The 24421-nt window shown below is 42.9% G+C and overlaps 1 protein-coding gene across 2 annotated transcripts in view; it reads left to right on the top strand.

Annotated features, from left to right (window-relative positions):
• The first annotated feature begins 22797 nt into the window (after positions 1 to 22797).
• LOC127584911 (sphingosine 1-phosphate receptor 2-like) overlaps positions 22798 to 24421 on the top strand; it is a 61551-nt gene continuing 59927 nt past the window's right edge. Inside the window, exon 1 of one of the 2 annotated variants that reach the window (XM_052041915.1) lies at positions 22798 to 22924. The gene's annotated coding sequence lies outside the window, so the exon portion shown is untranslated. The remainder of the gene's footprint in view (positions 22925 to 24421) is intronic. The other variant, XM_052041922.1, reaches the window with a different exon arrangement.

Below are 24421 nucleotides of genomic sequence, written 5' to 3' on the forward strand. Positions count from 1 at the left end.
AGCCTTCTTTGCTTTGGCGAATCAAGTCTAAATGCTTCTTAAATATTATGAGTATCTGCGTCTGCCACCTCCTCAGGCAGCTCTTTCCAGATTCCAACCGTTCTCTGTTGAAAATAATCACCCTCAGATCCAGTTTAAACCTTCTGCTTCTCATTTTAAATCAATGCCCTCTTATCTTTGGCACCCCGACCATGGGAAAAAGATTTTTACTATCTACCCTAGCTATTTCCCTAATAATTTCGTATACCTCTATCAAGTCTTCCCCCCTCCACCCCCCCCCCCCCCACCAGCTTCCTCATCTCCAGGGAAAATAAACCCAGCCTATCTAATCATAACTGAAATGTTCCAATCTAGGCAACATTCTGGTGAATCTCCTCTGCACCCTCTCCAGCACAATCACATCCTTCCTATAGTGTGGTGACTACTCCGTGTGATTTAAACGATGTTTTATACAGTAGTAACATGACATCCCAGCTCTTATATTCTGAGCCATGGCCGGTGAAGGCAAGCATCCCATATGCCCTCTTCATCACCCTCTCCACCTGTGCTGTCACATTCAGGGATTTATTGACCTGTAGCCCAAGGTTCCTCTGTCATCAGCACTCATTAGGACTCTACCATTTACTGGGTATGTCTTACCCTGGTTTTCCCTCTCTAAGTGTATCATGTCGCATTTGTTAGGAATAAATTTCTTAACGTATGAATGTAACATAAAAATTAGGAGCAGGAGTAGACCACCTTCCCCTTGAAGTCCATAATGCCATTCATTCACATCATGACTAATCTTCTTCCTCAGCTTCATCTTTCTGCACTAACCCCATGCTTCTTGATTCCTTTAAATGCAGAAATCTATCCAGCTCAGTTTTGAATGAACTCACTCACTTTGCTGTCCAAGCCCTCATTGTAGAGAATTCCAAAGGTTCACCTCTCTTTGGGTGAAGAAATTTCTCCTCACCTCTGTCCTAAGTAGCCTACCTTTTATTCTACAACTTTGTTGCCTAGGTATTGCTATATGCAATTGTGGACTGCTTCATTACCTAAGGAATTGGAAATGATAAAGAATAAATCTTCAGCAAACATCCCCACTTCTGACCTTATGATGGATGGAAGATTATTGATTAAACAGCTGAAGATGTTGGGCCGCCGTCAGTGCCCTGAGCAATATTCTGGCACAGGGGTTATCAATCTCCAATGACCAGAAACACCTCTCCTGGTGCCAGGTATGACTTCAACCAGTGCTGTGTTTTTCCCCTTAATGCCCCTTAACTTCAGTTTTATCAGGGCTCCATGTTTCCACAGTCAAGTGCTGCCCTGATAGCAAGGGTAGTCACTTTCACCTTTGCCTTTCAATTCAAATCTTTTGTCCATACTTGGACCAAGACTGTAATGAGATCTGGTGAATCCCAAACTGATCATTGGGAACAGATTGGTGAATAAGTGCTGCTTGATACTGCTGTTAATGACACCTTCTATCACTTTATTAATGCTTGAGTGTGAAATGAAGGAGCAGTAATTTGTCAGATTTAAGTTGCCATGCATTTTGTAGGAAGGATATACAGGGACTATATTGTTGGTTAAGTCAAAGGGTCATAGAATTTTATATATAACACAGAAACAGACTGTTGAGCCCAGCATGTCCATACTGACCATCAAGTAACCATCTATACTAATCCCATTTTCCAGCATTTGGCCTTCTATGCCTTGGTGATTGTAGTGTTTATCTAAATACTTCTTAAATGTTAATGAGAATCACTGACTCCACCACCTCTTCAGGTAGTGTGTTCCAGAATTCAACCACCCCCTGGGTCAAAAAATTCTTCTTTATATCTCCTTCAGATCTCCCTCCTCTTACCTTAAACCTGAGTCCTCTGGTTTTTGACACCTTTGAGTGCCAGTGTTGTAGATGTCCTGCATCAATTTTATAAGAGATGTGTCTAATTTTAGAGTGAAGCCAGGATATTGTCAGGGCTCATAGCCCTTCTTGTTGAGCTGGTAGATCTGATCCAAATCTATTCCAATTCGCACAGTGGTAATGTAGCACAACACAATGAAGGGTATCCACATTGTGATGATGGGACTTAATCTCCACAAAGACTGTATGATGCTCATTCCTACCAATACTGTAAAGGATGGATTAGAGAGGTTGAGATCAAGCAGGATTTTCCATTGTGTTGGTTCTCTCATTACCTGCTGGAGATTCAGTGCCATAGCTATGGCCTTGAGCAATGGCACAGCCGCATCGGTCACTGGTAATGGTCCTGAGGTGATCTTGGTTGAAGTCCTCCACTTAGAGTACATTCTATGGTTTCTCTATAAAATATGCTTCTTCCAAATGTGATCTGATGCATGGAACTTCATGGGATCTGCGGAGTCATTGTTGAGGTCTCCCTGGGCATGCCCTTCTGCTTGTATACCACTGTGTCACCACAGCTGGTCACTACATCCTGCTGGTGGGAGTAACATGTCCAGAGATGGTGACGGAGGATTCTGAGTCATTGACCAAATACTTTGATGTTGTCAGTATGATTATGTCAGTTGCTGCCTGTATAGTCTGTATGATAAATCCTCAGAAGTTAGCAAGCAGGACTTTGCAAGGTCTAATGAGTCTTTGTCACGTCTGCACTAAGTCAGTGCTATTATTGTGTTTTGTCATGGTGGTTTTGTGAAAGTAGGCGTCTTACATGGCTACTTCATGTATAAAGCAAACCAAATGTGGAGGGCAGATTTCCTTCCCCATAGGATATGAGAACCAGATGGGTTTTAAACAGCAATTCAGCAGTTTCATTTTAGCCATTATTGAAACTATCTTTTATTTCAGATTTACGTAGTTGCTTGAATTTAAATTCACCTGTTGCTATGATGTGATTTGAATCCGTGTCTGCATTTCTTCGGTTTAAACCTCATGATTACTACAAAAGAAATTTTAAAAAGCACTGAAGATACCCAGTAGGTCAAGTCAGCATCAGTGGAGAGAGAAACAGAGTCAAGTTTGCAGATCGATGACCTTCCATGGAGCCCTCTTGATTACTAGGCCAATAACTTCACCACTATACCACTGTTCCCAATAATTGCCCTTTTCTTTGGACCCAAAAGGCCAATGATAAATTTTCATAACATAATTGCTTTATGCTGTGTAGCTCATAGAAAGTATTGAAAGTTAGTCAAGGACTCAAGTGAAATATTATGTTCACACATTATAGGAAGGAATGTGAAGATGGTCCAGAAAAGACTTATGAGAATGGTTCAACAGGTCAAGCAGCATTTGTGGGGGTTGGGGGGGGGGTGTCGATTATTGAAGGAATTGTCAATGCGTCCTGATGCAGGGTTTCAATCTGAAACATCAACAGACCTTTCACCCTGACAGATGCTGCTCAACCCACTGAATTTCTCCAGCAGATTGTTTGTTGCTGCAGATTCCAGCATCTTGTATCTCCATTATGAGAATGGTTCTTGGATGAGGGACTACATCTACAAGGATAGATTAGAGAGGCTGGGATTAGTTTCCTTTGGAGATTTGGTAGAAGTATGTAAAAGGAGAGAGTGGATAGTGAAAGGCTGTTCCCTTTGGTGAGTGGTCAAGGATAAAATAAAGGGAAAGAGAAATAAAGGTGACATTTTTTATATGCAGCATATGTTTGGAAACTGAAATGTACTGCCTGCAGATGTGAAGGCCGGATCTATTGTGGCCTTCAAGTGGAATTAGAAAATATATATTATGGAGAAAAATTTGCAAGGCTAAAGGACCAGTGGGTGAAACTGGTAGAGAGCTGCCACAGACATGATGGGCTGAATGGCCCCCTTCTGTGCTGTAACCATTCAATAATTCTAAAATCACTGCTTCCTGTATCCAAATATAGTCATGCTCTCTTGAAAATTTAAATATTTTGGCCAACTCGTAGAATCCTGTAGTATTGTCACATTTTATAAGAAGCAAGCACTACATCTTCAGTTTTAGGGTTTAAGAAGCATTATGTTGGTTTCTAACTGTCCTTTGACTGCTCTAAATGCAATCCAGAACTATGACGTGATTTTTACGATGCCAGATGGGAGGCAGTAAAATCTATTTTACTGCTGTTGTGTTGTACATCCTGTTATATAATGGTTCCACGTGACTGCATGACACACTGGGAAACGGGAAACTAGCAGTTTGAGTATTCCTTTTGTGAATTACATTCTATTCATGTATAAAGTTTTGGATCTTTTTCCTACCTACAATACAAAATAATTAATTTCCAACAATCAGGTATTTGTTTCATGGTTATGGACGTTCATAATCAAAGAGATGAAAAAAACATGGCACTTTTCCCATGTGGCTTCTGTTGATTTTCTCTTCACCCTTTGCAGAAATTACATACAAACATACAAATTACGAGCAGTCAACCCCTCAAACTTGCTGTGCTTTTCAATAAGAATGTAGATGATCTGATCATAACCTCAACTCTGCATTCCAATCAACCTGCAGAAACCTCTCACCCATTTGCTTGTAAAATATCTATATATCTCTACCTTAAACATATTCAAAGTCCCTGCTTCTACTGTCCCTTCTGAAAGGCAGTTCCAAAGACTCACAATCCCTTGAGAAAAAAAATTGATTCATCTCTGTCTTAAGTGGACGACTTTTCATTTTAAAATGGCGAGTCCTCATCTTATAACAGTGATCTAGACTCTGTCCACATCCATCCTCTGGATCTTGTATGTGTTAATGAAGTCTCCTCTCACTTTTCTAAGTACAAGCAGATACAAGCCTAGGCTGTTCAATCTTCCCTCAGAAGACAGCCCATCCACTCCAGGTATCAGTCTAGTACACTCTGAACTCTTTTCAACATGCTCGTTTCTTAAGTAAGGAGACAAGTACTGTGCACAGTACTTTAGATGTGATCTCATCAGTGCCATAAATGAACCACTCATTTGCTGCACAGTCTTATCATCCCTTGGTCAAAATCCTAGAACTTTCTCCGTACTAGCACTACAGAAGCACTTGCACCATACCAACAGCCCAAGAAAGTGGCTGAGCACCAACTACTCAAGGGCAATTAGACACTAGCTGTCAATGCTAGCTTTGCCAGTGATGACCACACCCTGGAGTTGAAAGTAAGAATTCACTGGGTCTGCATCATGAACTAGGTTGTGTTGCTGCAGACAATTCATTTTAACATGGACCTTGATTTGACCACAGTCACCCAACTTTGATATTTCAGGGCCAAGACAATGGGGGACTTCTAGGTAATTCACGTCGTCAGAGACGCCCACTAGAAAAGTAGGGGCATGGGTACTACACGGCAGCACTGGCGGAGTGTTCTCGATGTGGTGTCTGTACTAAGCACCATCACTGTGGATGTAGTCTGGTCGATTCATCAGTTCTTTGTGCCTTCATACAAATCCAACTTTGCAGAAATTGTGATGTTTAAACTGTGCAAGTCATCAGCTCATTACATCAGCAGGAAAATAAGAATAGAACTTTAATCCAATATTAGCACATGGGAGGGCTGTTTCTTTCATTGTAATAAAGTCATAAGGAACAGCCTATAGCTTTGCGGTAGAAATACTCCCAGGTAGAGTACAAACTTAGAGTGAATTTGTTCATTACATTGTGGTAACAAGGTCATATGTTGACTCTCTCATGTACATAGATCGTAGGGATTGCTGATTCACCAAGATCACTGATCAGTCAATGTAAATTAGAGGCAACATGATGTTGGCAACTTCTTTAGTGTGAGCTTCCATTTTGTCAGATGTCACCCAGTTGTTTTTCTGGTTCGTCTCTGGCTGTGGTTTGGACAGTGGACACAGTGAGAAAACTAGGATATAAAACAGTAGCTGACTGAGAATGTTAAGTAACTGGTATGTATTTAACTATCGCTGCAGTGAATTCTCAGACAGCTGATGGCCCACAAGATAGAATAAAAATTACAAAGGAGGAGGAAGTTGATACAGGATCTATAGATGAGAGACAAGAGTTACCCATACATTGCCTTGTGGAATGTGGAAAATGCATGACAGCATGAGTCGGGCCTCTCTCAATACCACTGCATCTTTCACTGTTTGGACCCCAGTATTCTCCTTCCTCTGTCCCTTACGGGGGGACAGAGTTGCATTTTGTGAACAGTACTCAGCTATGTCCTGCAGTGGCCGTTTTTATGATACCAACATAACTCACAGCACCAGCCATTCAGGAGCAACCACAACCTTCCCTAACCAGAGGACAATGTGAACAACAGTAATACCTCTGATAATGATCATTAAACCAGCAGAGACTGCAGGTTGAACACTCAGATCTATTCACCTCAGAAATGGTGCCTTTAGCCATTTAGCTAACAGAGTCTCCTGAGAATGATTTTTTACATCTGTGAATAAAGTGCGGATGGTTGAGGAAAAGTTACCCCTCCTCCACCCACATGGGGATCAGAGGTCAACGTAAGTAAGCCAGATGTAAATTCTCCTTGCTGCGGGCCTTTCCTGCTTAATGTTCCTTCCCACACCAGACTTTCTGTTCAACGTTTCATCTTCCTGAGTGAAAAGAAGCCCTTTGCGTGGGACTCAGACTCATTTCATTTAAAAGAAGCAGTGTTTTTCATAAAAAGAAACAGGAAAGAGAGGGGGAATTATATTTTTCAGTGTTACTTCAGTTACTTAGTCCTGTTCCCCCAGTGAGGGAAGCTGCAGTGCTGCCTGTGCTTTGCACTGTTTCAGCTATTGATCAAACATTGTGCTCAGTTCTGTGACTGAAAGGTGGAGTCTTTTAAAGGCAAAAGCCTACTCTGTTCACACAAGCACAGACAAGCAGGGTTTATCCCTTTTGGGCACTGCCTCTCCTGAGCTGTATTTATTGTAAACAACAGCAACAGACAAAGAGTGGCAGGAGCAATTTAGGTTGAACAGCCATTCATTTAACTGTCATCTGCCCTACCAGAGGAAGCTCAGCAGATTTGAAAAGTGGAGGAAATATGGATTCTTTTCATTTGTTATCAACTGATTTGTTGGGCCAACAATAAATGAATTAACCTGGCTGGGGCTAGGTATCAAATAAGCTCTTTCAATATGATGAGCATCATTTTCCAGGTTAATATTAACTATAGAATCCCAGCTGATTTGTTCTCCCATTCTTTTAACGCTCTTACCCTACAAAAAGAACCAGTGACCTCCATGCAGTATAAAACTTATGCACTCAGGGCAAGTTTGCTTGCTGGAGCAACAGACAGTCCTTTGGAGGAACTCATTGAGTCAAGCAGCATCTGTGAGAGGAAAGGAATTGTCGATGTTTTGGGTCGAAACCCTGCATCCTGACTGACAGTGGAGAGGCTGTCAGTCCCGATGCAGGGTTTCAACTCGAAACATTGACAATTCCTTTCCTCCCACAGATGCTGTTAGACCCACTGAGTTCTTCCGGTAGATTGCTTGTTGCTCCAGATTCCAGCATCTGCAGTCTCGTGTCTCCAAGTTCACTTGCTGGTTTACTTAACATTGCTACCAACATCAGCATTGCTTTTATAGTGTCATATAGCACGGGAACAGGCTCCTCGGCCCACCACATCCATGCCCACTACCTACACTGATCCCAATTTTTCCCTCATATCCTCATCAATTCCCCTCTCCCCCCATTACCATTGTCCTGCCAGCCACCTACACTAGAGGCAATTTACAATAACCAATTAATCTTTCAATAACCTCTTTTATTGGGATGAGGAAGGTCCAAGGCATCCATGGAAAACCCTTGCAGTCATAGGGATAACACAAACAACACCCAAGGTCAGGATTGAATCCAGGTCTCTGGAACTGTGAAGCAGCAGTATAACCATTGTGCTGCCCCTATACTCATAGACGGACAGCTACCACAAAGTTATCCCCTCACTGGGCAGATAGGAGGCTTCTATGGAAAATTTCTAATTGTCAAATGTTAATGAGATAAAATAGACAAGGCACAAGTGGTGAGGCAGCAACTGTAAAGAAATCTTTCAGCCACATCTCCTTTATTCCGACTTTAGCTCACCCATTATGGTGATCTCCATTCTAATCATTAACTTGCCCTGATAACTGCTGAATATTTCAAATTCTAGTTGCCTTTGAAATGTTTTAAGATCTAGAATCACAATGAACAACTCTTTTCAGATCTGGTTTTATGTGCTGGAACAGGTAACCTTTTGCTTTCAGTTATAGCTAGCTTCCCGCTCATATCCTGTTATTAATTATTGCATCTGAACTGAGTGGATTTATTTTGAAACCAACTTGTTCAGATTGATCCAGAAGCAGTAATGAGTCACAGATGGGTGAAGGAACCTTAGGGTGTTGACTAGCTTGAGATAAGCATGAGTAGAATTGGACTAATTTGAATGGAGCTTGTCTTTGTGGGGCACTGTGTGTGAACTTTTCTCCAACACGCAGAGATCTTACTTCCCAGAGGGGTGAGAGCATGTATTAAAAGGATGTTGCCAAGCCTTTGTAGCTTTTGGAGCATCTTATGTATAATAAAATATAATAGAGTGAAGAATCATGGGCAGGTTAACACCTATTGATGTATGTTCACATGTAGGAAACATCTTTAAACAAGGCAATTCTCCAGGACTGGGCAGCTCCAACATCACCAAGATAACTGTATCCCATAGCTGGCTGGCAGCAAGTGAGATGGACTAAATTCCTACTTTAAAACAACTATAATGAGGTTCCGACCCATACAAACTTACAAACTTAGTGCAGATCAGAGCTTGTGTTACTAGTTCTAAAGCAGTGAAGTTTACTGACTAAATGGACAACTGAGTGATGTAAGTTTCAATGTTTATTTTCATCAGGTTTCTGGTCCAGGGTAGCTCACAAAAACAACGCTGCTAAAAAACACAGCCCATTTAGCAGAGAGCAGCAGTGTAGGGTTTGGGTTGTAATATTCCCCAAAGGAAAATCGTAACATTTAGGGAGAAGAGAGCAACAAAGTGAGAAATGTTCACTGTGGGTGTAATCATAGGATTCACCCAATAACAACGGGATCAATGGTGAGATAGAGGATGGTGTCATTGAATAGTTGGATTGATGGAATAGAGGCCCTTGTGATTGGTTAGAGGGATCCATGGTGTGGTAGATACTTATTGAGATTGGACAAATCGATGGCCAATTGGATGGTAGACTTTGTGATTGACAGTGAGATCAATGAATGAATAAAGAGCTTTATAGTTCCACAGCAGGGTTGATAACTGGTTCATGGCCCCTGTGATATGACATTGAGATTGGGTTTTGTTAGCTAACCAGTTGAATTTGATGGTTAGATAATGAATCTAGTTACTGTTGCAGAATGGGGCAGCAGCTGGTGGACTATTCTCCCTACACTATTGATGTTTGTTACTCTCCAGCTGTTTGCTAAGCTATACACAATATTTCACCAGGTTTGTTACATCACCACCCTTTGTTAGAAAGTTAGTAGTTTAATGCCTTAGAAATCAGCTCTGGCTATTGGGATCAGCCTGTTTACAGGAATGAGAGAACATTCAGCAAAATCCCTAAACATTAATCTCAATGCCTATCCCGGAAATACCTGCAGATTAAACAATCTGTAGATAATTACTTTAATCATTTAAATCATATAATATGCAACATATCAAGCAAGCTTATTAATGACTGATCATCGGTTATTTTAATTACTGTGAGCAAAGCAACTCTGACAGCTCAGTGAGTGCACAGGAACTGCTGGGACTGTACAGACCCAAGGGCCTCCTTCCAACTCTGTTATACTAGCTTTTTAAGTCTCAGTCAAGACGCCAGCATTAATCTCTTAATAGCCTGAGCAGAATATCTGTAAAATTAAAATAAGATGGAAAGACTCAACAGGTCAGGCAGCATCTATGGAAAAACAATGTCAGCAGCCCAACCTCCTCAACCCTTCCTCAACCCCAGGAAAACAGATGAGAAGTATTTAATGAGGACCCCGATTCCATTCTGGGAGTGTTCAATGCAGTGCCTGAGTTCTGGGTGCAGGACTGTATCATTCAGTGTGGAAGATAGCCAGGGATGGTTGGAAGCAAATCCTGCAATGTTAAATGTTGTGCATGCAATTTTGTTATTACTTCGATCCCTGGCTCTTGCTCATGTGTTCTTCCCTCAGCACCACATAACCTCATGTTGTGTGAAATCGTTCTTTTAACTGGCTTAAGGATCAAGGACTCTGGATTCGAGCTTTGTAGACCAAAACTAGTTTAATCACAAAGGCAAACATGGGACAGAATGGATGGGAACAGACACACGATCACGCACACTCAGGATACCACAAACACAAGAGGGGAAGCGCAACTGGGGTAAAATACACTCACACACACACACTAATACACACAAGCACACAGTAACAATGTACAACTTCAAGATATAACACTTCAATGCCCGTCCCACACTAGCATTGGCCCTTAATGCTCCCTGACCATGTGGTGATGCACTCTTACCAATGATCTCTGCAGCATTGTCTCACTACTCCTGGGGTCATCAAAAGAGGAAGGGCTAGTGGACACAGCCCTTTTTATGGTGCTAGGAGGCTGGGTGGAGCCTCACTGTTATGATTTGAACGAGCCAATGGTGTGGAAGTCAAAGACAAAAGTTCCTGCCACAGCCAATGGTCAAGCAGGTTCGGAGACAAAGGATACTGCTCAGGCAGGTTCAGATGCAAAAGATACTCTCACACCTGAGGGGTGGGTGGAGCCGCACCTTGATTGACAGTAGTATCACTTCCAATCAGAGGAGCAATGTTGTCCTCCTGTCAGCGGGGGTCAGTGTCATTACTGTCACGTGACAGCCATGTGGATTTCTCACAACACCTCACTCCTAACCTCCTTTAAAACCCCACACTCTACCAATGTTCTCTGCTCCTTCCCTTAAACCTACTGGTATTCTGGTTTGTACTGGAAATGTACTCATTCTGCCCATCGCTCACCCAATCTGTGCCAAAGACCAATGTATTACATCACACCCATTCTACTCTCCTATTTGTCTCAGTGCCAAAACATTGTAGCACCACACACTCTGTCTTCCATACCTCCAAACAATCAGTGCAACAAATTCTAAGCAGTACAGAATCTCAGAAACAAACCACAAGCAATTTTGTCTCCCATATGTTACATTACCTCCTACTCTTGAAATCCTGAAGTCTTAATGGGATCTGAGCTTGGAATAATTTAGTATCAGGGAATTTTGGACTGGCCCTGTCCTTCTAGCTCTGCATGTGTAACCCTACTATAGGTCAATTTTGGAGTGACATAAGGAGATGGCATGCAAGTTAGTTCAGACCTATGCTGGTATTGCCAGTATAGGGAAGGCTAGGTTGAGAGAAAGGCAAGGAACCAAGGGATATGAGGATAGTGCTGGAAAATGGCACTGAGGGAGATCATCTGTGATCTTAATGGATGGTGGAGCAGGCTTGAGGGGCACTCCTGCTCCTGTTACTTATGCTCTTATGTTCTCATCCATCCTATGTGCCTAGCCCGAGTCAGACAATCCCACCACTCTGTTGAGGATAAAACAAATCACAGAACTAGTATGAAATAGTCAGGAAAAGACACAGTTAAACATTAAAAACAGAACAGTTGTCAGGTTGAATGGACCAACATCCCTTCAGATCCCTTTTTTTTCTCTGAGCTAAAATGTAAGTGGAGAGAGATTTGATCGCAGGAAATGAAAGCAGTAGATGAAGGTGATCCTGATGCTGTATTCACAGGCCAGGAGCAGGCACCAGAGTCCATGATCTCACAGAGTGCAGCATTCTGACAAGGGATAGCATAGTTTAAGGATGAAATTTTATATTTGCACAGTAAGGTACCAACATGAATGAACTAAACCAGAGTATCAGGGAGAGTTTGAATGAACAATGAAAGTACACAGTGTTGAAGGATTCTGTGACTGATAGTGGGCTTCTTAATACTGTCTTTTCTCAAGCTGGTTTCATTGCCACAAAGAATGTGCAGCTCACATCACAGCTACTGATGTGTATCATGTATGAACTGGTTGATGGGAAAACTTGCAAAGTGTATAAAGATGTCAGTCTGAGGAAGTTCATAGGTTCAATGTAACTCAGCCCCACACATCCAGTCAGTCATGGGTGCAACTGGAGTGCTGGTCAATGGAGAGAGAAAATGGCATGTGACTCAGTTCATACCGATCCTTTATTCAGTGAAAACTTCATACTCCGAAGTACCAGCTCCAACACACTACTGATCTGCTGTAGAATAATCGGTTCACAAACAGCAGGATGACAGAACATTGGACTCCCCAGGAGAAAAGCTGAGGTTTCTTCTGGCAAGTACCCCATTTAATGGCTGTCTGGGCCCCTGGATTGGGAGAAGAAATCTCACCATGGAATGATTTGTCGATCGTGTCCCCCAGAACTCAGGCTGCAGCATCTTTTTAGATTCAACCTGTGGGTTGTGGGCATCTCTGGCAGGACTCTGTAATCTCTTAACAAGTATGGCCTATGACCTGGAGGGAAATTGGAAAGAGATGAAGCTCTCTGGTACCTGGCACCCTTACCCATCTGGGTGGAGACATCACTGGTTTCTGAGGGGCTGGCAAAGAACCCTTGGCAAACTTCTGCAATGTATCCTTGGAAGAGATGCACAGAGGTGGAGAGCGATAAGATACGGAAGCATGTTCACTACTAACAGAATAATTGGAAAGGACAGAGACGTACAGAATGCTGACCCTGCACATACTGAGGAAACCCCTGCAGCTGAAATTATTGTTGTGCTTTTGCTGACCAGCTCTTATGAACAGAGGCAGAACATTTTACAGGCAGGCAATTGGAAACCCAAAGCTCATACAAAAGTAGTATGCAGCAGAATCTTGCAGCAAAATGCAGTGGTGCAGCAGGTAGTGCTACTGCCTCACAGCTCCAGTAGCCTGGATTCAATCCTGACTCCCAGTGCTGTCTGGGCAGAGTTTGCATTTCCTCCCTGTGACCACATGGGTTTCTCCAGTTTCCTTCCAAGTTCCAAGGCTGATAGGTTAGTTGGCTGCTGTAAATTACGTGTGGAGCAGGTGAATGGTAGGAGAATTGGGTGGAGTCGATGGGCATGTGAAAGAGAAAATAAGAGATTACAGGGAAATAAGAGGAAGAATGGGATTACTCTGGGTGCTGGCACACGGCAGATGGGCCAAATGGCCTCTTCCCATGCATTAGTGAGTAAGTAAATTGAAATGTAATATTTCAAACAAATAACTCTGTTTGTTGCCTCTTGTAATTAGTTTAACCATTATATTATCAGACAGGAAGAACAGGGGAAGGTGCTTGCAGTTAAATGGTATAGTTCAAGCTATCAAACCAGATTAGATCCACTCATTAAATGTGCCATAAATGACACAGCTCCACTTAAAAGCTGCTTTAAGACGATCAAATCTTTTTTTCTCCCAGTCTATTCCATGGACAAAACAACTGTTGGTTGGGTTGACTGAGACTGCATTGTATTGCATTGCGATAACCATATCAGGTTGAGCATCGCCGCCTGGGGCTAATCAAATCTGCAATTGTACATACACCATTGCTGACTCAATCCTGTGCAAAGGAATGAATTATGACTTCATGGAATGCTGTATTACAATGATCTATTAGAAATCCTAAACTATTTGTTCTTATGGAGGAGGGTTCTTTCTCATCCTATCTTACTATCTGATCCATAGACATTATCTTTTAAAAAATGGTTTGTCCCATGAATGCATCCCTGTCTGGCTGGAATTTATGTTAATTTACAGATATCTTATGATCGTCTGTGTGTCATATATATAAAGGTTGAAGTTTTAACCCAAACCCCCACCTAAAAAAACTGAGATTAGTCACAGCTCTGGTTTGACGCTCCTCATACATTTTACACCCCATTGAAGTTAATATTTGACTGAGATGTAAAATCACCATTCCATCCAACAAGTTGGGGCAGTTAGAATGGCCTGCAGAGTGTATGATGTTCACTCCCTTGCACTACCATTCACTGTGGACTCTGGGCCAACCCTCATTGTTTTGACATGAGCTTAGGTATAAAGCTCAGAATGCTGTTGTAAAGCCCTGGTGAAAATTGCAGTGGGGCTGATTATTTGGATCAGATCTTAAATAGGATTTCACATTGGTTACACAGTGCTCAGTTACAGTGTGTGGTTGTCACCACAAGGTAACTTCTTTGTTGGAGTTGCACTTCCCATTGCACTAGCAGCGAACGTCACGTAAGCTGCACCTGGCAGAAGAACAGCTACAATAAAACCTGCAACGGGGTCGGGGTTCCTTTCCATCATCTCACTGCTGCTAGTTCACATGGGCTCAGGTCATTAAATATTCACAAGTCTGACAGACCAGTCAAACTCTGTAACCACATGGGATCTCATCTCAAAGAATGCAGTCACCTGTGTGTTCGTAGAATGTCCAGGACCCTGTTGAGAATGTGATGCTTAGAGAGAAGGGGAACTGGACAGACACTATTACTTGCTGCTGAGTACGTGAAAGGGCTTTGGCTGCTACATCAAGGTTCGATTCCTGCTCACTGCTGCTGAGAGCCTACAAACTCAGGATTTACAGCAGTTTCACAGGACCATCTGGTGTTTGTCCTAACACCAACGATACAGGGAGTATTGGTGATAGGTCAGTGACCTCAGATGTTATCTCTGTTTCTCTCTCCACAGGAACTGCCCGACCTGCTGAGTATTTCCAATATTTTCTATTCTTCAGGGATTGTGTAGCATCCAGTTTAAGGCAGTCTAAGACAGCAGTTGCTGCCTTTACATTGGGGCTGTATCCCTGTAACTGGGGCTGTCATGGGGTGAACATGACCACTGATTACAGAGTTATATCAACACCTGTACCAACCCCATTGTAGAGACACCAACTGATATCTTAGGCTTCCTTAAACTGGATGCTACACATTCCCTGAAGAACAGAAAATGTCAAAAATATTCAGCAGATCAGGCAGCATCTGTGGAGGGAGAAACAGAGTTAAGGTTTCACATTCTTGACCTGTCACCAACACTCTCTGTGTTGTTGGTGTTAGGATAATACCAGGTGCTGATATGAAACTACTGTAGACACTCATTGGATGTGAGCAGGAATTGAGGTTTGAAATGGCAGCCAAAGACCTTTTACATACTCAGCAGCAAGTAATGAGTTCACCACATTTCAGAAACAGTGGGTGAACCAGATTGGCAGGTGCACTGTTAGTGGCCCTTCCACAATGCTGTAACCTTATAGATGTATAATTTTTCAGGAAATGTGGGTTATAGTAAAGAAAATTCCCCGTCCCAAGTGATCACCCACCAGACTCGCATTCTGAGTGTTTGTGACAATGAAGCATAAAGTTCTTCCCACACTGTCTGCTTTCAGTATTTAAGAGTTCAGGTTCAGACATAGCAAGCACATTTGGGTAGGAAGAAGAGAGTAAAGGAGAGCCAGACTTTACTCTACAGATGTTCAATATGTTGCCTACAAAGGCCGCCAGTGTGCTGTACCCTGGCCATGATTCACAGCCTCGAATTAACTGAGAATCAGCGCAACAAAAGGAACAACTCTGCTTCTTAAACCAAACCAGACCGAGGCAAAGGCTGAAGTTCAGTTAGAGGTTGCAATTGTTTTGGAAGATTTACAACAAGAAAGACCACTCAGCCTATCAGGCAAATTTCCTCCACAACACATAAACATTCAGCCCTGCCTGGACTTTCCCCATCCATTTAAAGGTAAATGTCACATTCATTCTGCTCTTTGAATAGGCCACTCTCAACTGATGAAATCAATTTATTCTGAAAGAAATTACAGGCAAAAGAGATTAAAATAGATATCAAAATTATCATCACTTCAATGGCACTTCTTCCCACATCTCGTCTCTCTGGTGGGTGTCTGGCAGGAAGGTGCGGTGTGTGTTTGAAACATTCCACCTTCTTTAATCCATCCCTCATGGACAATTCAATGCATTACTTGCCCAAACCTAAAAGCATTCTGCTATATGGGAACTGTGCTTACACATTACCTTAACTAAGTGTGGCTGGAACTGTGCATTGTTGTATTACTATGTGTATAGGAGAACAGAGGATGTACAGAGTGCCTGGAATCTTCTCCAGTACTTCATGCTTCTTGGCATTTCCATGACACTCTGGGAAAGTTTTGAACAGGATCCTCCTCCCTTCCCTCTGGTCCCCTCACTCTCGCCGCTTTCACATTCCAGACCTTTTCATCACTAACAATGTGACATTGAGTGTTTCAGTTTTTCCACTCCTATTACTCGGTCTAACTTATCCCCTTCTGAACTTGGTAACCTCTGTTCATTAGGGACCGACCCATCAACAAGGGCAGTGCTGTTTTGGTTTGACAAACTGACCTCTATCTCGCAGAGGCAAAATATCATCTCTCAGACACTTCTGCATACCTCTCACTGGACCATGAATCCACCTCTGAACATCAGGCCATTGTCTGGCACATAGCCACAGACCTCATTTCCTCGGGAGATCTTACCTCCCCAGCCTTCAGCCTTGTAGTGCCCCAGCCACACAACTGGCTTCTACCTCTTGCCAAGGCTCACAATCACGACTGTCCAGGCTGACACATTGCCTGCTCTAGCCCCACCAATGATTTCTTTTTGCTTGATTCCATCCTTGTTTCCAAGGTTCAGTCCCATGCCACAGACATCCGTGACACCTCTGATGGAGGGTTTCCAATGTATTCGTCCCAACTGACTATTTAACCATGGACGTCCAAAATCTCTACACCTCTCCCTCACATCAGGACGGGCAAAGGAACCTCTGCTTCTCTTTTGAGTTCTGCTCCACCAACACACTCGTTCACTTGACTGAACTTACATTGAACACCTCCAACTTCGCTCACTTTCTCCAGATCAAAAGGTGTAGCTATGGGAACTTGCATGGTCCCAAGCCACGCCTGCCCTTTTGTGGGATACATGGAACAGTCTTTATTTCAGTCCTACTCGGGTTCCCTGCCAAATCTCTCGCCAGTACATTGGTAGCTGTCTTGGTGCTGCTTCCTACACTCATACAGAACTCAAACATTTATTTTGCTGCCAATTTTCACCCAGCTCTTACCTTCACATGGCTTATTCCTGACTCTTCCTATATCATTCTGGATCCCTGTGTCTCTGTCTCTTTCATTACAATCCGACAGACCCACAGCTATATTGATTATTCAACCTCCCACCCTGCCTCTGTGAGGACTCATTCCATTCTCACAATTCCTCCGTCTCTGCTGTGTTTGCTCAGATGATGAGACTTTCCACATGGGTGCTTCTGAGATGTTTTTCTTCTTCCTTAAACATGACTTCTCCTCATCCTGATGGATCCCTTAACTGTATCTGATCTATTTCCCACACCTCTGTTAATCCCCTAAAATCCCAAACAGAGCAAGGATAGAATATCTCTGATTCTCACTTTCTCCCACCAGTCTGCACATTTAATGGATCATCCTTCAGAATTTCCACCATTTTCAGTGAGATTCCAGACACATTTTTCCTTACTCTCCATTCCTGGTCTTCTGAAGGGACCATCCACTTTTATCCCCCGGTCCAGTTTTCGGTCTCCACCAACTTACTCCCCTTCTCAAGCACCTTCCCATGCAATACCTGTATTTTTTTCTTCCCACCATGCAGGGAACCAAATGCCCTATGCAAGTGAGGCAACAAATGTATCTTTTCCAGCCTAGTGTACTGTATTCAGTGCTAACTGTGTGGTCTCCTCTATGTTGGAGAAACCAAAGGCAGATGCAGTAACTGTTTGAGAACACCTGTGTTCAGTTTGCAGGAACTACCCTGAGCTTCCACTTACCTGACACTAACTCTCCATCCTAATTCCATTCTGACTTTATCCCCTCCCCTGCCCTGCTCCAAAAAAGCCCAATGTGAGCTTGAGGAACAGCAGCTTTCTAGACTTCAGTTTGGACAATTTCATGTAACTTGTTTTCTCTGCATCCAAACTGGCCAGTTCTGCTGCAGGTTTTCCATCTGTAATATTAACTCAGTTTTTCTCATTCCACTGGACTGCCTGACCTACTGGGGATTTCCTGCAGCTGTGACATGCACTTCACTGTTTTACATGTTTGTTTTCTATCACTCTAACTGGCTTCATTAACCTCTCAACCAGATAGCTTTACCAACAATCAATCATCATAGCAACCCCTTATCCTACCATCCCTCCACAACCTCCCTGCAATTTAAAACTAGCCTGTTTTTTCCTCTCTTTCTCAGTTCTGATGAAGAACCTTTGACCTGAAATGTTAACTCTGTTGTTCTACTCACAGATGCTGCCTGATCTGCTGAGTGTTACCAGCATTTCTTGTTTTTATTTCAGACTAGCAATATTTGCAGATTTTTTAAATTTCCAAATGCCTCCTGACAGGAAAGGAAGGAAATTATTCTGGACATTTTCAGTACTTTCTGGGGGATCATTATAGCCACAGAACCAGCCAGGCCCCTTTCTCTCTCAGAAAATAAGAAAAACATTCCAACAGCAAGGGATTGGTGCTGAGGCCTCGATTGTGTGTAATGTATATAAACAAGGATGAAAATGTAGGTGAGTGGGTTAGTAAGTCTGCAGATGACACAAAGATTGGTGGAATTGTGGACAGTGTATATGATGTAGGCTGTCAAAGGATACAGCAGGGTATAGATCAGTTACAGATATGGGCGAAGAAATGGCAGATGGAGTTTGATCTGTGCAAGTGTGAGGTGTTAAACTTAGGGAGATCTAATGTAAGGGGAAAGTTAATGGCAAGACCCTTAACAGCATTGATGTGCAGAGGGACCTAGGGGTCCAAGTCCATAGCTTCCTGAAATGGCCACCCAAGTAGATAGGGTAGTAAAGAAGGCATATGGCATGCTTGCCTTCTTTGGTTGGGGAATTGAGAATAAGAGTCAGGAAGTCACGGTGCAGCTATATAAAACTTGTTAGGTCACATGGAGTATTGTGTGTAATTCAGTATTGTCACCCCATTACAGGAAGGATGTGGAGGCTTTGGAAAGGGTGCAGAAGAGGTTTACCAGAATGCTGCCTGGATTAGAGGGTATGAGTTATAAGGAGAGGTTGGACAAACTTGGGTTGTTTTCTCTGGAGCGTCGGAAGCTGAGGGGAGACCTGATCAAAGTTTATAAGATTATGAGGGGCATAGATAGGGTAGACAGTCAGAATCTTTTGCCCAGGGTAGGAACGTCAAGTATTAGAGGACATGCATTTAAGGTGAGGGGGGGGAAATTTAAAGGAGATGTGCGGGACAAGATTTTTACACAGAGAGCGGTGGGTGCCTGGTACAGGTGATGGGGGGAGTGGTGGTGGTGTTTAAGATATATGATAGTGGCATTTAAGAGGCTTTTTGATAGATAGATGAATATGCAGGAAATGGAAGGGATATGGATCATGTGCAGGCAGAAGAGATTTAGTTTAATTTGGCAACATGTTCAGGGCAGACACTGTGGGCCAAAGGGCCTGTTCCTGTGCTGTACTCTTCTATGTTAGTGGCCTACAATAAAAACTGAATGCTTAAAATAATCAGCTGGTCAAGCAGATACTGTGGGGAAAGCATCAGAGTTAAAGATTTAGGTTGATTAATCTTTTGTCAGAACTGAAAATGAAACGTCTAAAACTTCAGAAAAGGGTTGGGAGGATGGGGGGAAGTGCTGGAGAGAACAAAAGGGCAGGTCTGTGATTGGGTTGAAACCTGGAGAAACTGAGCAACATGTGGTGGTCATGCTGGCTGAGAGAGGGTGGTAAAGGGTAGGGAATATCAGAGGATATGTCTAGGCAGGTGTAAGTAGGGGTAGATAACTGAAATTTGAGATACCAGAAGAGGAGTGAGAAGAAACATTCAGTGCTGGAAATGTAGGATACAAGATCAGGATAACTGATGAGCTGTGTTAAATTCAATGTTGAGTCCTGAAGGTTGTAATGTCCCAGTTCAGAAGATGAGGTGCCTTTCCTTGAGCTTATGTTAAACTTTATTGAAGTAGTGTCAGAAGTCAAAGGCAAGAGAGGTAGAGTGGAAGTAAGATGGAGAGTTAAAGTGACAGGTGACTGGAAGCTCAGGGTCACCCTTGCTGACTGAATGGAGGTGTTCTGCCAAGTAGCTGCCCAATTTGTGTTTGTTTTCCCCATTGTAGAGATGACCACAGTGTGTAAATTGGATGCAATACATGGTCATAATTTGGAAGAAAAGCAATGAATCACTGCCATTCCAGAGCTACTCAATCTCTACCTACTGTAAACCTGAACTCGTGCAAAACTCTACTGCCTGCACCCAAACTGTTGTGTTCAATAATCTATGCTGTCATGTGCTCTGATGGTTTAAAACTCTCATCCTTGGGTTCAAATCACTCCAGTCCAGGAGCCTCCATCCTTCTTACACACATGCTCAGTGCTGGGAACCTCAGTCCCTGTTTTACAGACACTGTCAGTGCTGGGAAATTTGGTCCTTGTTACACATTGTGTCAACGCAGAACCCTCTGTCCATGTTACACACAACAGTGGTGCTGAGACACTCTGTCCTATTACACATATTCAATTCAAGGATGGTCTGTTCTGTTGCACACAGACAGCACTGGGACTCTAATTCAATTATACGCCCAGTCCAGAAATTGGTTTTGGAGCGCGTATTTATTGGTGGACATTGCAATCCAATTTTCAGTTTACTTGAACCAGATCATGCTGGAATGCATTTCCTAGTTGAAATAATACCTGATCCAAAATTGTACTGATCACTCTGTGTGCTATTCACATCAGCACACCTTATATTTTCCCAGCACCAGGTAAGCACAAAGTGATGTTATTAGAACAAAGCATGTTTCTGTCCATACCAGCTTCGTAAATGGGAAACACACCTGATATCTTCACCTTCAGGGAACCTACGTTCCCAGACCTTTTCAGTTGCCAGCATGGATCATGGAGGGATGGTTTTTGGGGCATGAATGTCTTGCTAGTCCCTTCTAGTGATCATGGGAGCTGTTTCCTTATCCCCAGCAGCTCTGGCTCCTCCGTAACAGCCAAAGTGTATGTTGCTGCTGTGGCAGATGTGTCTTCATGGGCTGATGGCCTTCTCTGATTTCCGCCTGGCAAAGCGTTGAGAGATGTGTTAGATTGAGGGAGGTCCCATTGGGAATCACACATGTTTTAGCCTTGCTGCTAGATGTAATCCATGCTGACAAAATTTCAGATTGGATTTTGACCAATTTTGTGACTTTTGTGAGGGACCTGACTGGGTTTTGGCACAAAACACAGCAACATGCAATGTTGTATAGTCAGTGCTGGGTACTTTCATCTAATGGTGAACCGTTAATCAAGAGTTCCTGTTAGTGAGACAAACTAAAGTGTCATCTATACGAGTGTCCTGTCTGGAATGAGTACTACAAATGCCATCGCCCAACGCATTCAGACAGCAGAGTTCAAATTGTGAATCCTCCATTAAAGGTCTTCGTAAAAGAGAGTTCTCTTTTACAATACTTCTAATCTATTTGATAGCAAGTGTCATCATCAAGCAGTTAGAGGGAAGGAGCTGCTGATAACTGAGGCAAAGCTGGGTTGTTACCCGAGGATTTTGTCTTTCCATTTGCCGCATTGTGGCACATAATAAATGCCTAGTTAACATGATTCCAAATACTTCTGCTCCAATTTTACAACTGGTTTAAAATAACTCTTGTATTCTAATGACATTATTAACCATACATCTGATTAATGTAAATACAAAAAGATATGCAAACACTTGTCAAATATGAAGACACAAGAAATTCTGCAAACGCTGAAATCTGGAGCAATACACAAAGAGTGCTGGAGCTACTCAGCAGGTCAGGCTGGATCTATGGAGGGAAATAAACAGTTGATGTTTCGGGCCAAGACCCTGCATCAGGACTGGAAAGGAAGAGGGCAGAAGCCAGAATAAGAAGGTGGGGGGAGGGGGAGGCACACACGCATGCAGGGGATAGGTGAGTTCAGGAGATAGGCAAGTCCATGTGAAAGGGGGAAGGTAGGTGGGTGGGGGGGCGGGGAAGATGTAATAAGCTGAGAGGTGATCGGTAGAAGAGGCAAAGGGCTGAAGAAGAAGGAATCCAGTAGGACAGGGCAGTGGATCATGGAGTAAAGGATAGAGGAGGGGAGGAGAGGAGATGGGCAGGTCATCAAGGCAGGGGAAGGGAGCCACAGGAATAACTGAAGACAAAGGGGTGGGGTGGGGGGAAGAAAAAGAAAGGGTGAGGTTACCAGAATTGATCTCGAGAAATTATTGCATGTTGCTGTGTTTTGTGCCAAAACCCAGTCACAAAATCGGTCAAGATCCAGTCTGAAATTTTGTCAGCATGGATTACATCTAGCAGTAAAATATTGTCACATATGTAATCTAATCTCATATGATCTGTAGAGCAAACACAAGATACTGTATAACAGAAAGATGCACTGAGGCACACATAGCCACAGACACATACACACATTTACACACAGACATGCACATATGCAGACACAGATATGTAAACACACACATTCACATATGTGCACATTGACATATGCACCCACACATATTTCCTGGCTAAATAGGAAGATAGATTATATCCAAAAGACATGCATATCCACATTGAGCAGCATACAAAAGGCATACATGGATCATAGATACAAACAGAGGTGGGTAAAATTGGAGTAATGTTAGCACATAGGAAGTCTGGTTGACTGGGAATTCGTTCCAGTAACAGTCACATGCTGTGTGGTAGTTAGATATTGCTTCAGCAGTGATGTTAGGATAAGTTGTGGTGAGGTCAGATTGTGTAAGTAAACGGTTTGTTCACTCTGCCTTTGCTCTGCTTAAGAAGTTAAGCAAGTAGATGAAGCTACCATGATCTTAAGAAGTAATTAAATGTGTGGATTTGTACAGTGCCTTTCACATCATTAGAAGTGCATAATCAGAATATGGACTCCAGGCTGAGGAAGGAACCATGAGGAACAGTGACCAAAAGCTTGGTCAGAGGTGGGTTTGCAAAATGATTTTCAAGTAGGGAGGAGAATGGTGGCTAGAGATGGAATTTCAGGCTGTGAAGCCTGGATGAATGAAGGTCCAGCTGTCAATGGGCCAGAGAAAACCATGTGAGACCAAACTCGGAGGAACACAAGGCTTGGATGGAGAGAAGGGCTGGAGTAGATTATATTTAGAGATAGTGAGGGTATGAGCTGGTATGGATGATCATGGTTAATCAGAGGCACAGGATTGGGAGCCATTTGGGGTGCTGGGTGTGTAGACCACAGTAGCAGAGTTTTGACTGAAGTTTATAAGATGAGGGAGTCTGTTGGATCAAGTCTGTAGGTGACTACGATATGGTTGTGGGTTTTAGCAGCAGACAGACCTAGGTAATGTCGGCGAAGGGCAGTATCACTTGATACAATGCACAGAAAGATATACTCACATTGGAGGCAGTGCAGAGAAGGTAGGAATGAAGTACTTGCATTGGTAGTAGTGCAGAGAAGGTTGCTTCCTGGAATAGCGAGGTTGACATGAAGAGAGGTTGAGCAGGTTGGGCTGAAACACATTGGGGTTTAGGTGACCTCATTGAAACATCTGAGATCCTGAGTGGGATTGACAGAGTTAATGCTGAGACGATGTTTTCCCTAATGGGGCTATCCACAGCTAAGGATGTAGTTTCAGATTAAGGGTGTGTCCATTTAAGACAGAAATGAGGAAGAATTTCTTCTTTCAGCTGTGACTTTTTGAAATTCTCTACCCCATAAAACTGTGGAGGCAGAGTCCTTGTATGTATTTAAGGTGAAGATTGATATATGTTTGAACTACAAAGTAATGAAGGGATATGGGGAGAGAGAGCAAGAAAATGGTGAAGTGCCCAAGATGGGCTCAGCCACGATCTTATTAAATGGTATAACAGGCTTGAGAAGCTGATAGGCCAATGGTCCCAGTCTTGCTCCCGTTTGGATGGTTTGGTAGTTTAGTGGGACCAGGCTAAATGTGAGAATCTCATGGAGCACATAAGCTTGGAGAGAATATGAGAGGAAATGTGTAAGAAAGATGAATTCGGAGCTGGGGGGAGGAGTACAAGGTGGAGTTTTATCCATCAAACAATGAAACTGACCTCTGGATGCTCACTTCCTGAGTGTATTTGTGAAAGAGATCCATAGAATTTCAGACACTTAGAGAATCAAGGGTGGGCCCAAATTGAACAAGATGCAAGGACAGTCTTACTTAAGAACATTAAAGAACAAGAAATAGGAGCACGGGTGGGCTGTTTAGCCCCTCAAGCCTACTTTGCCATTTAACAAATCATGGCAGACTTTCTACCTCAACACCACTTCGTGCCCTGACCCAAACTCTTTGACTTCTTTAATATTCAAAAATCTTTCAGTCTCTGTTTTAAATGAAACCAATGACTGAGCATCCAGGACCCTGCAGAGTAGAAAATGAAGATTTACCATCCTCAGAATGAAAAAAAATGTCTTCTTGTCTCCTAAGTGCGGTACC

This window comes from Pristis pectinata, chromosome 31, assembly GCF_009764475.1.
Source record: "Pristis pectinata isolate sPriPec2 chromosome 31, sPriPec2.1.pri, whole genome shotgun sequence".
Lineage (NCBI taxonomy): Eukaryota > Metazoa > Chordata > Chondrichthyes > Rhinopristiformes > Pristidae > Pristis > Pristis pectinata.